The sequence below is a fragment of the Pongo abelii genome, chromosome 2 (genome assembly GCF_028885655.2).
Source record: "Pongo abelii isolate AG06213 chromosome 2, NHGRI_mPonAbe1-v2.0_pri, whole genome shotgun sequence".
NCBI lineage: Eukaryota > Metazoa > Chordata > Mammalia > Primates > Hominidae > Pongo > Pongo abelii.
In genome coordinates, this window is record NC_085928.1 from 81,156,389 (window position 1) to 81,168,526 (window position 12,138).

The 12,138-nt window shown below is 47.8% G+C and overlaps 1 non-coding gene across 1 annotated transcript; it reads right to left on the reverse strand.

The window, feature by feature from the left end:
• Positions 1-11,407: 11,407 nt before the first annotated feature.
• Positions 11,408-11,511, reverse strand: LOC112132919 (small nucleolar RNA U13). The gene has a single exon (XR_002914620.1). It is a non-coding gene; the product is annotated as a small nucleolar RNA U13 (small nucleolar RNA).
• Positions 11,512-12,138: the final 627 nt, after the last annotated feature.

Here is a 12,138-nt window from a genome sequence, read left to right on the forward strand (position 1 = left end):
TTTGACTATAATTTTCCTTTACCTATCGAAATCCCATAAAACGGCCCCGCCCTTATCTCCCTTCGCTGACTCTCTTTTTGGACTCAGCCTGCCTGCACCCAGGTGAAATAAACAGCCATGTTGCTCACACAAAGCCTGTTTGGTGGTCTCTTCACACAGACGCGCATGAAATTTGGTCCCGAAATTTGGTGCCGTGACTTGGATCAGGGGACCTCCCTTGGGAGATCAATCCCCCGTCCTCCTGCTCTTTGCTCTGTGAGAAAAATCCACCTATGACCTCAGGTCCTCAGACCAACCAGCCCAAGAAACATCTCACCAATTTCAAATCCGGTAAGCTGCCTCTTTTTACTCTCTTCTCCAACCTCTCTCACTATCCCTCAACCTCTTTCTCCTTTCAATCTTGGCGTCACACTTCAATCTCTCCCTTCTCTTAATTTCAATTCCTTTCATTTTCTGGTAAAGACAAAGGAGACACGTTTTATCCGTGGACCCAAAACTCCGGCGCCGGTCACGACTGGGAAGGCAGCCTTCCCTTGGTGTTTAATCATTGCAGGGACGCCTCTCTAATTATACATCCACGTTTCAAGGGTGTCAGACCACGCAGGGACGCCTGCCTTGGTCCTTCACCCTTAGCGGCAAGTCCCACTTTTCTGGGGAAGGGGCAAGTACCCCAACCCCTTCTCTCCTTGTCTCTACCCCTTCTCTGCTTTTCCGGGGACAGGGCAAGTACCCCAACCCCTTCTCTCCTTGTCTCTACCCCTTCTCTGCTTTTCTGGGAGCGGGGCAAGTACCCCTCAACCCCTTCTCCTTCACCCTTAGCGGCAAGTCCCGCTTTTCTAGGGGGCAAGAACCCCCAATCCCTTATTTCCGCACCCCGACCTCTTATCTCTGCACCCCAATCCCTTATTTCCATGGCCCAACCCCTTATCTCTGCAACCCAATCCCTTATTTCCACACCCCAACCTCTTATCTCTGTGCCCCAAATCCCTTATTTCCGTGCCCCAACCTCTCATCTCTGCACCCCAATCCCTTATTTCCGTGCCCCAGCCCTTTCTCTGCTTTTCTGGAGGGCAAGAAACCCCCATCCCTTCTCCATGTCTCTACTCTCTTTTCTCTGGGCTTGCCTCCTTCACTATGGGCAAGCTTCCACCTTCCATTCCTCCTTCTTCTCCCTTAGCCTGTATTCTTAAGAACTTAAAACCTCTTCAACTCTCACCTGACCTAAAATCTAAGCGTCTTATTTTCTTCTGCAATGCCTCTTGACCCCAATACAAACTCGACAGTAGCTCCAAATGGCTGGAAAATGGCACTTTCAATTTTTCCATCCTACAAGATCTAAATAATTCTTGTCGTAAAATAGGCAAATGGTCTGAGGTGCCTGACGTCCAGGCATTCTTTTACACATCAGTCCCTTCCTAGTCTGGGTGCCCAGTGCAACTCGTCCCAAATCTTCCTTCTTTCCCTCCCGCCTGTCCCCTCAGTCCCAACCCCAAGCGTTGCTGAGTCTTTCTAATCTTCCTTTTCTACAGACCCATCTGACCTCTCCCCTCCTCGCCAGGCCAAGCTAGGTCCCAATTCTTCCTCAGCCTCCGCTCCTCCACCCTATAATCTTTTTATCACCTCCCCTCCTCACACCTGGTCTGGCTTACAGTTTCATTCCATGACTAGCCCTTCCCCACCTGCCCAGCAATTTATTCTTAAAAAGGTGGCTGGAGCTAAGCATAGTCAAGGTTAATGCTCCTTTTTCTTTATCCCAAATCAGAAGCGTTTAGGCTCTTTTTCATCAAATATAAAAATCCAGCCCAGTTCATGGCTCGTTTGGCAGCAACCCTGAGACGCTTTACAGCCCTAGACCCTAAAAGGTCAAAAGGCCGTCTTATTCTCAATATACATTTTATTACCCAATCTGCTTCCGACATTAAATAAAACTCCAAGCTCTCCCTCTCCCTCTCCCTCATCTCCCTCTCCCTCTCCCTCTCCCTCTCCTTCTCCCTCTCCCCTTTCTTCGGTCTCCCTCTACTTCTTTTTCTAGTCTCCCTCTGTTGCCGAAGCTTGACTGTACTGCCGTGATCTCGGCTCACTGCAACCGCCCTGCCTCGGGCTCCTGTGATTCTCCTGCCTCGGCCTGCCCAGTGCCTGGGATTGCAGGCGCGCGCCGCCACGCCTGACTGGTTTTTGTGTTTTTGGTGGAGACGGGGTTTCACTGTGTTGACCCGGCTGGTCTCCAGCTCCTGGCCTGGAGTGATCTGCCCACCTCGGCCTCCCGAGGTGCTGGGATTGCAGACAAAGTCTCGCTCACTCAATGCTCAATGTTGCTCAGGCTGGAGTGCAGTAGCGTGATCTCGGCTCGCTACAACCTCCACCTCCCAGCCGCCTGCCTTGGCTTCCTAAAGTGCTAAGATTACAGCCTCTGCCCCGCCGCCACCCAGTCTAGGAAGTGAGGAGCGTCTCTGCCTGGCCGTCCATCGTCTGGGATGTGAGGAGCCCCTCTGCCCAGCCGCCATCCCGTATAGGAAGTGAGGAGCGTCTCTGCCCGGCTGCCCATCGTCTGGGATGTGAGGATCGCCTCTGCCCGGCTGCCCCATCTGGGAAGTGAGGAGCACCTCTGCCCGGCCGCCCCGTCTGGGAGGTGAGGAGCACCTCTACCTGGCCCCCACCCCGTCTGGGAGATGAGGAGCGCCTCTGCCCGGCCGCCCCGTCTGGGAAGTGAGGAGCGCCTCTGCCAGGCCACCACCCCGTCTGGGAGGAAGTGAGGAGCACCTCTGCCCGGCAGCCCCGTCTGGGAGTGAGGAGCGCCTCTGCCCGGCCGCCCCGCCTGGGAAGTGAGGAGCGCCTCTGCCTGGCTGCCACCCCGTCTGGGAGGAAGTGAGGAGCGCCTCTGCCCGGCCGCCCCGTCTGGGAGGTGAGGAGCGCCTCTGCCTGGCTGCCACCCCGTCTAGGAGGAAGTGAGGAACGCCTCTGCCCGGCCACCCCGTCTGGGAGGTGAGGAGCGCCTCTGCCTGGCTGCCACCCCGTCTAGGAGGAAGTGAGGAACGCCTCTGCCCGGCCGCCCCGTCTGGGAGGTGAGGAGCGCCTCTGCCCGGCCTCCCCGTCTGGGAAGTGAGGAGCGCCTCTGCCCGGCCGCCCTGTCTGGGAGGTGAGGAGCGCCTCTGCCCGGCCGCCATGTCTGGGAGGTGTACCCAACAGCTCCAAAGAGACAGCGACCATCGGGAGCAGGCCATGAGGACGATGGCAGTTTTGTTGAAAAGAAGGGGGGGAAGTGTGGGGAAAGGAAGGAGAGATCAGATTGTTGCTGTGTCTGTGTAGAAAGAGGTGGGCATAGGAGACTCCATTTTGTTCTGACTAGGAGAAATTCTTCTGCCTTGGAATGCTGTTGATCTATGGCCTTTCCCCCAGCCTCCTGCTCTCTGAAACATGTGCTGTGTCAACTCAGGGTTAAATGGATTAAGGGCGGTGCAAGATGTGCTTTGTTAAACAGATGCTTGAAGGCAGCATGCTCTTTAAGAGTCATCACCACTCCCTAATCTCAAGTACCCAGGGACACAAACACTGCAGAAGGCCGCAGGGTCCTCTGCCTAGGAAAACCAGAGACATTTGTTCATGTGTTTATCTCCTGACCTTCTCTCCACTATTATCCTATGACCCTCCCATATCGCCCTCTCCGAGAAACACCCAAGAATCATCAATAAATACTAAATAAATAAATAAATAAATAGAACTCCAAAAATTAGAATCTGGCCCTCAAACCCCACAACAGGGCTTAAATAACCTCGCCTTTAAGGTGTACAATAATAGAAAAAAGTTGCAATTCCTTGCCTCCATTGTGAGACAAACCCCAGCCACATTTCCAGCACACAAGAACTTCCAAATGCCTGAACTGCAGCAGCCAGGCGTTCTTCCAGAACCTCCTCCCACAGGAGCTTGCTACAAGTGCCAGAAATCTGGCCACCAGGCCAAGGAATGCCCGCAGCCCGGGATTCCTCCTAAGCCGCATCCCACCTGTATGGAACCCCACCGGAAATCGGACTGTTCAACTCACCTGGCAGCCACTCCCAGAACCCCTGGAACTCTGGCCCAAGGCTCTCTGACTGACTCCTTCCCACATCTTCTCGGCTTAGCGGCTGAAGACTGACACTGCGCGATCAACCTCGGAAGCCCCCTAGACCATCACAGACGCCGAGCTTCGGGTAACTCTCACAGTGGAAGGTAAGCCCGTCCCCTTCTTAATCAATACAGAGGCTACCCACTCCACATTACCTTCTTTTCAAGGGCCTGTTTCCCTTGCCTCCATAACTGTTGTGGGTATTGACGGCCAGGCTTCTAAACCTCTTAAAACTCCCCAACTCTGGTGTCAACTTAGACAATACTCTTTTAAGCACTCCTTTTTAGTTATCCCCACCTGCCCAGTTCCCTTATTAGGCTGAGACACTTTAACTAAATTATCTGCTTCCCTGACTATTCCTGGACTACAGCTATATCTCATTGCTGCCCTTCTTCCCAATCCAAAGCCTCCTTTACGTCCTCCTCTTGTATCCCCCCACCTTAACCCACAAGTATAAGATACCTCTACGCCCTCCTTGGCGACCGATCATGCACCCCTTACCATCTCATTAACACCTAATCACCCTTACCCCACTCAACGCCAATATCCCATCCCGCAGCACGCTTTAAAAAGATTAAAGCCTGTTATCACTCGCCTGCTACAGCATGGCCTTTTAAAGCCTATAAACTCTCCTTACAATTCCCCCATTTTACCTGTCCTAAAACCAGACAAGCCTTACAAGTTAGTTCAGGATCTATGCCTTATCAACCAAATTGTTTTGCCTATCCACCCCGTGGTGCCAAACCCATATACTCTCCTATCCTCAATACCTCCCTCCACAATCCATTATTCTGTTCTGGATCTCAAACATGCTTTCTTTACTATTCCTTTGCACCCGTCATCCCAGCCTCTCTTCACGTTCACTTGGACTGACCCTGACACCCATCAGGCTCAGCAAATTACCTGGGCTGTACTACTGCAAGGCTTCACAGACAGACCCCATTACTTCAGTCAAGCCCAAATTTCATCCTCATCTGTTACCTATCTCGGCATAATTCTCATAAAAACACACGTGCTTTCCCTGCTGATCGTGTCCGATTAATCTCCCAAACCCCAATCCCTTACAAAACAACAACTCCTTTCCTTCCTAGGCGTGGTTAGTGCGGTCAGAATTCTTACACAAGAGTCAGGACCGCACCCTGTAGCCTTTCTGTCCAAACAACTTGACCTTACTGTTTTAGCCTAGCCCTCATATCTGAGTGCAGTGGCTGCCACTGCTTTAATACTTTTAGAGGACCTCAAAATCACAAACTGTGCTCAATTCACTCTCTACATTTCTCATAACTTCCAAAATCTATTTTCTTCCTCATACCTGATGCATATACTTTCTGCTCCCTGGCTCCTTCAGCTGTACTCACTCTTCATTAAGTCCCACAATTACCATTGTTCCTGGCCCGGACTTCAATCCAGCCTCCCACATTATTCCAGATACCACACCTGACCCTCATGACTGCATCTCTCTGATCCACCTGATGTTCATCCCATTTCCCCACATTTCCTTCTTCCCTGTTTCTCACCCTGATCATGCTTGATTTATTGATGGCAGTTCCACCAGGCCTAATCGCCACTCACCAGCAAAGGCAGGCTATGCTATAGTACAAGCCACTAGCCCGCCTCTTAGAACCTCTCTTTTCCTTTCCATCGTGGAAATCTATTCTCAAGGAAATAACTTCTCAGTGTTCCATCTGCTATTCTATCTGCTATTCTACTACTCCTCAAGGATTATTCAGGCCCCCTCCCTTCCCTACACATCAAGCTCGAGGATTTGCCCCCACCCAGGACTGGCAAATTAGCTTTACTCAACATGTCCCGAGTCAGGAAACTAAAATACCTCTTAGTCTAAATAGACACTTTCACTGAATAAGTAAAGGCCTTTCCTACAGGGTCTGAGAAGGCCACCACAGTCATTTCTTCCCTTCTGTCAGACACAATTCCTCAGTTTAGCCTTCCTACCTCTATACAGTCTGATAACAGACCAGCCTTTATTAGTCAAATCAGCCAAGCAGTTTTTCAGGCTCTTAGTATTCAGTGAAACTTTATATCCCTTACGGTCCTCCGTCTTCAAGAAAAGTAGAACAGACTAATGGTCTTTTAAAAACACCTCACCAAGCTCAGCCACCAACTTAAAAACGAGTGGACAATACTTTTACCACTTTCGCTTCTCAGAATTCAGGCCTGTCCTCAGAATGCTACAAGGTACAGCCCATTTAAGCTCCTGTATAGACGCTCCTTTTTATTAGGCCCCAGTCTCATTCGACACCAGACCAACTTAGACTGTGCCCCCAAAAAAACTTCTCATCCCTACTATCTTCTGTCTAGTCATACTCCTATTCGCCATTCTCAACTACTCATACATGCCCTGCTCTTGTTTACACTGCCGGTTTACACTGTTTCTCCAAGCCATCACAGCTGATATCTCCTCCTGCTATCCCCAAACCGCCACTCTTAACTCTTGAAATAAATAAATAATCTTTGCTGGCAGGACTATGCTGAACCTCCATAGACATTCTCTAATCAGATGTCATAGGTCCTCCCAATTCTTAGTCCTTTTATACCTGTTTTTCTCCTTCAATTAGTCCATTAAGTTTTTCAATTCATCCAAAACCGTATCCAGGCCATCACCAATCATTCTATACGACAAATGTTTCTTCTAACATCCCCACAATATCACCCCTTACCACAAGACCTCCCTTCAGCTTAATCTCTCCCACTCTAGGTTCCCACGCCGCCCCTAATCCCGCTTGAAGCAGCCCTGAGAAACATCGCCCATTCTCTCTCCATACCACCCCCCAAAAAATTTTCGCCGTCCCAACACTTCAACACTATTTTATTTTTCTTATTAATATAAAAAGGCAGGAATGTCAGACCTCTAAGCCCAAGCCAAGCCATCGCATCCCCTGTGACCTGCACGTATATGCCCAGATGGCCTGAAGTAACTGAAGAATCACAAAAGAAGTGAAAATGCCCTGCCCCGCCTTAACTGATGACATTCCACCACAAAAGAAGTGTAAATGGCCGGTCCTTGCCTTAAGTGATGACATTACCTTGTGAAAGTCCTTTTCCTGGCTCATCCTGGCTCAAAAAGCTCCCCCACTGAGCACCTTGCGACCCCCACTCCTGCCCGCCAGAGAACAAACCCCCTTTGACTATAATTTTCCTTTACCTACCGAAATCCTATAAAATGTCCCCACCCTTATCTCCCTTCGCTGACTCTCTTTTTGGACTCAGCCCGCCTGCACCCAGGTGAAATAAACAGCCATGTTGCTCACACAAAGCCTGTTTGGTGGTCTCTTCACACAGACGCGCATGAAACTACTGCCCAGTGGTAACACACCCTTTGGGGAGCAGGCTGAGAAAATCAAATACTGATACAACATTAACAAATAATAATTAATAATAAGCTGTGAAGGTCTTCCAGTTCGTAGAAACTGTAAAAGCACATTTACTCAGATATACTTTGTTTTAAGTTATTTTTATCAGGGTTGAGTAAAAGTGTATGGATCAACAGCTATGAGCAAAAATGGAAGAAATCTGAAACTCCTGTAATGACAGACTTCAGGAAAATGTCCTCTATTGAAGTAAAAAAAAAAAAAAATTAGCAAAGTGACAGGATTGGGGTGCAAATCCTGGCTGTGTATACAGTGTCTGTGTTCTGCTATTACACTCCATGTTCAGCATAGCCTAATATGGGAGTCACGAGTCACATGTGCACATATTTAAATTTTAAGTTAACTTAATTAAAAGTAAATAAAATTAGGCCGAGCGAGGTGGCTCACACCTGTAATCGCAGCACTTTGGGATGCCAAGGCAGGTGGATCACCTGAGGTCAGGAGTTCGAGACCAGCCTGATCAACATGGTGAAACCCCATCTGTACTAAATACAAAAAATTAGCTGGGCTTGCTGGTGCATGCCTGTAATCCTAGCTACTTGGGAGGCTGAGACAGGAGGATCACTTGAAGCTGGGAGGCAGAGGCTGCAGTAAGCCGAGATTGCACCATTGCACTCCAGCATGGGCAACAAAATCGGAATTCCATCTCAAATAAATTAATAAATAAATAAAATTACAAATTCAGTTCTTCAGTTGCACTAGCCACAGGTTCAAGAGGTCAACAGCAAAATGACGCCTGTGGCTTCTGTTGTATAGTACAGATATAGAACATTTCCATCATCATGGAGAATTCTATTGAATGGCAGTGGCATAGACAAAGCCTTGCAGTTTGTGCTCCTAACCATGACACTTTACTGCCTCATGGATTCTAGCAGTCTATCTACTTTGCCTATCGTCATAGTTTCCCTTGAATTCAAAACAAAGTTTAAAAATATTTCATTCTTCTACTAAACAAGAAGTTTACTTAGTACCTACATTTTACCCACCTATTCAATATAACACCAAAGGTAGCAAAGCAAATAGAAAATATGCTCCCTGCTATTAAAAATTTAGAATCTAGGCTGGGCATGGTAGCTCATGCCTGTAATCCCAGCATTTTGGGAGGCCAAGGTTGGCGGATCATTTGAGGTCAGGGGTTCGAGACCAGCCTGGCCGAAATGGTGAAACCCCATCTCTACTAAAAATACAACATTAGCTGGGTGTGGTGGTGCATGCCTATAATCCCAGCTACTCGGGAGGCTGAGGCGGGAGAATCCCTTGAACCCGGGAGGCGGAGGTTGCAGTGATCCGAGATAGCGCCACTGCACTCCAGCCTGGGCACAACAGAGTGAGACTCCATCTCAAAAAAAAAAAAAAATAGAATCTACTTAAATAATGTGAGTGAATTATCTGATGCCTACCACAGTTGGGCAATACTGTATTCCAGTGGAACAAATGCACAAGATCGTGGAAAAGCATTATATTATAGGCAAATTTAACTAATAAAACATTATTCACCAAATATTTTCTTGCACTCTTGTGGCTTACAACATTACATTTCTTCCACAGAATCATTGACTCACATCGTGGTTCAATCTATTTCATCTTACCAAAGCCTGTGTAAGTCATCTGCAATTCACCTGAAGCAGTGTATTGTTGGCTATATTACAGGACCTTTTCACTTGATGTGAAATGAAATCAGAAAACCCAAAGACATCTTGGCTCTGACATGCTCTGTAACAGTGGCTTTTCTGGGACAATGATTTTGCATCAGAGTAAGCCCAAAATTAAACTTAGGTAGAAGTCATGGAGTCATGGTAGAGCAACATGCACAGGTGTGAGGCAGAGGGCAGAGAACTTGAGTGTGGGCAAGCCAGACCTTGAAAAAAAAGTCATTCATCTCTGTCAATTTTTTTTTTTTTTTTTTTTTGAGACAGAGTCTCATTCTGTTGCCCAGGCTGGAGTGCAACGGCGTGATCTCAGCTCACTGCAACTTCCACCTCCCAGGTTCAAGCGATTCTCCTGCCTCAGCATCCCAAGGGACTATAGGCATGTGGCACCAAGCCCAGCTAATTTTTGTATTTTTAGTAGAGACGGGGTTTCACCAGGTTGCCCAGGATGGTCTGGAACTCCTGGCCTCAAGTGATCCACTCGCCTCGGCCTACAAAGTGCTGAGATTACAGGCGTGAGCCACCACCCCCAGCCTCTCCATCAATTTTATCAATGACAACCTCAAAGAGAACACTTGACCTTCAGTAATACTGTAAATGAGATGGTCTGATGGATTTGGAAGAAGTGGGGAGACAAGAAGTGGGGAGACCCGGCTTTCAAGGCCGGGTGCAGTGGCTCACACCTGTAATCTCAGCACTTTGGGAGGCCGAGGCAGGTGGATCACCTGAGGTCAGGAGTTCGAAACCAGTCTGGCCAACATGGCGAAAACCATCTCTACTAAAAATACAAAAAATTAGCCAGAAGTGGTGGCACGCGCCTGTAATCCCAGTTACTTGGGAGGCTAAGGCAGGAGAATCGCTTGAACCCGGGAGGCAGAGGTTGCAGTGAACAGAGATGGCACCATTGCACTCCAGCCTGGGTGACAGAACGAGACTCCATTTCAAAAAGAAAAAAAGGAAGAAGAAAAAGCCTTTCAATATGCACTTATTGACAGTTTTCACATAAAAGGGGATGAAAAACAGAAAGTTAAATAAATAAGTTGCACATAAACTTTGTAAATCGCCCTTACACAGGGTTCAGGCAAAGGGGAGGCTGAGACTTTGGCATCAGAGAATCCTACTCAACTGTTAACTGGCTGTGTGTCATTAGAGAGATTAATTTCCCTCTCTGAGCCACCATCTTGCTTATCTCTACAATGGAGATAATAACAGTCCCCACTTCTGGGAGTGTAAGGATTAGGAAATTAAATCTTTTTTTTTCTTTTTTCTTTTTCTTTTTTTTTTTTTGAGACGGGGTCTCACTCTCGCCCAGGCTGTAGTGCAGTGCTGCCATCTTGGCTCACTGCAGCCTCTGGCTCCTGGGCTCAAGCGATTCTCCTGCCTCAGCCTCCCAAGTAGCTGGGGTTACAGGTGCCCACCACCACACCTGGCTAATTTTTGTAATTTTAGTAGAGACGGGGTTTCACCATGTTAGCCATGCTGGTCTCGAACTCCTGGCCTCAAGTGATCTGCCTGCCTTCGCCTCCCAAAGTGCTGGGATTACAGGCATGAGCCACCGTGCCAGGCCAGGAAATTAAATCTAAATCACCTGGTGCATAAAATGCCAAAATGGCTCCACTAATGACCATGTATTTCACATCCCCAGCTGTATGACTTGAGAAGCGCCACTCTCTGGTGTCAATTTTAAAAGAAATGTCTCTATGTTATTAAGGATTACCAACTGGGTCCCCTTTGAAGTTCCTCAAGAGATACCAGGAAAGCTTTCAATAGCTTTTAACTCAAATAAATTTATGAAAATGATTATAACACCTCCATCATTGCCATTTGCCCCAGACATTGCTACCATAGGGACTAAGATGTTGTCAAGGACCTGCTTTTAGACTTTGTTGACATCAATGTCAGATCAATGGCTGAAATAAAAGCATCTTCAAAATATTTCACAAAGCAATTGAATGACATGAGTTGCACAGAACATCCAAGCCTGCTTGGAGTGCCATGTTTGGGCAAGGAAAGGGTGGAAGAGGGAAACTCAAGACCCACCGCCTGCTTTCAAAAAGTCTTTCTCCATAAATAATACAGGAGTTTTAAAAATATAACAGATACCTCAAGCATTCACTGGAAGAATCACATCCACAAATTCTAATTTTGGGTTTGTATCAACCACAAGAGTCTGTGTCCAACACGTGTAAAAGGCTTTTTGGCAAATTAATCACTTTATATACCAGTTTGATTTTGGATACCTTTTTCATTTTACTTTTCTTTTTTCACATCAAATGGGGAATGTGCCAACATCGTAACAAAGTCTGAGGGAGGCACATCTCACATATGAGCGTGAAAACCCAATCATCACACTTATGAACTATAAAAGGATCCTGGATTTTATTAACGAACACATTTCTGGGTTTTGCTCTGCCAAGCTTCATGCTTTCATCCTCAGGCTAGTCTCCTCAGAGACAGAAAGCAGCTGTTCACTTCAAGACCTGAGTCTGAGTTCCGTGTAGGAAGAAGAGGTCAGAGAAGGGAAAAGGTAAAGGGGCCAAGGGCGCAGAACTTTCTCCCAGCAAGAAAACATCACTCCGGACTTCTGCTTTCATCTTGTCGGCCAGGGCTGTATCACACGGCTATTCCTAGGAAGCTGGCTGGCCAGCAGGTCGCCTTTCCACCTTTTATAGAAAAGGTAGGCAATGGCCAGGCACGGTGTCTCACACCTGTAATTCCAGCACTTTGGGATGCTGAGGCAGGCGGATCATTTGAGACCAGCCTGGCCAACATGACAAAATCGCATCTTTATCAAAAATACAAAAATTAGCTGGGCGTGGAGGTGCATGTCTGTAATCCCAGCTACCAGGAGGCTGGGGTGGGAGAATCATTTGAGCCCAGGAGGCAGAGATTGCAGTGAGTCAAGATGGCACCACTGCACTCCAGCCTGGGCGACAGAGTGAGACCCTGTTAGAAAAAAAAAAAAAAAAAACTAGGCAAGTGGAGAGTGACAGATAAT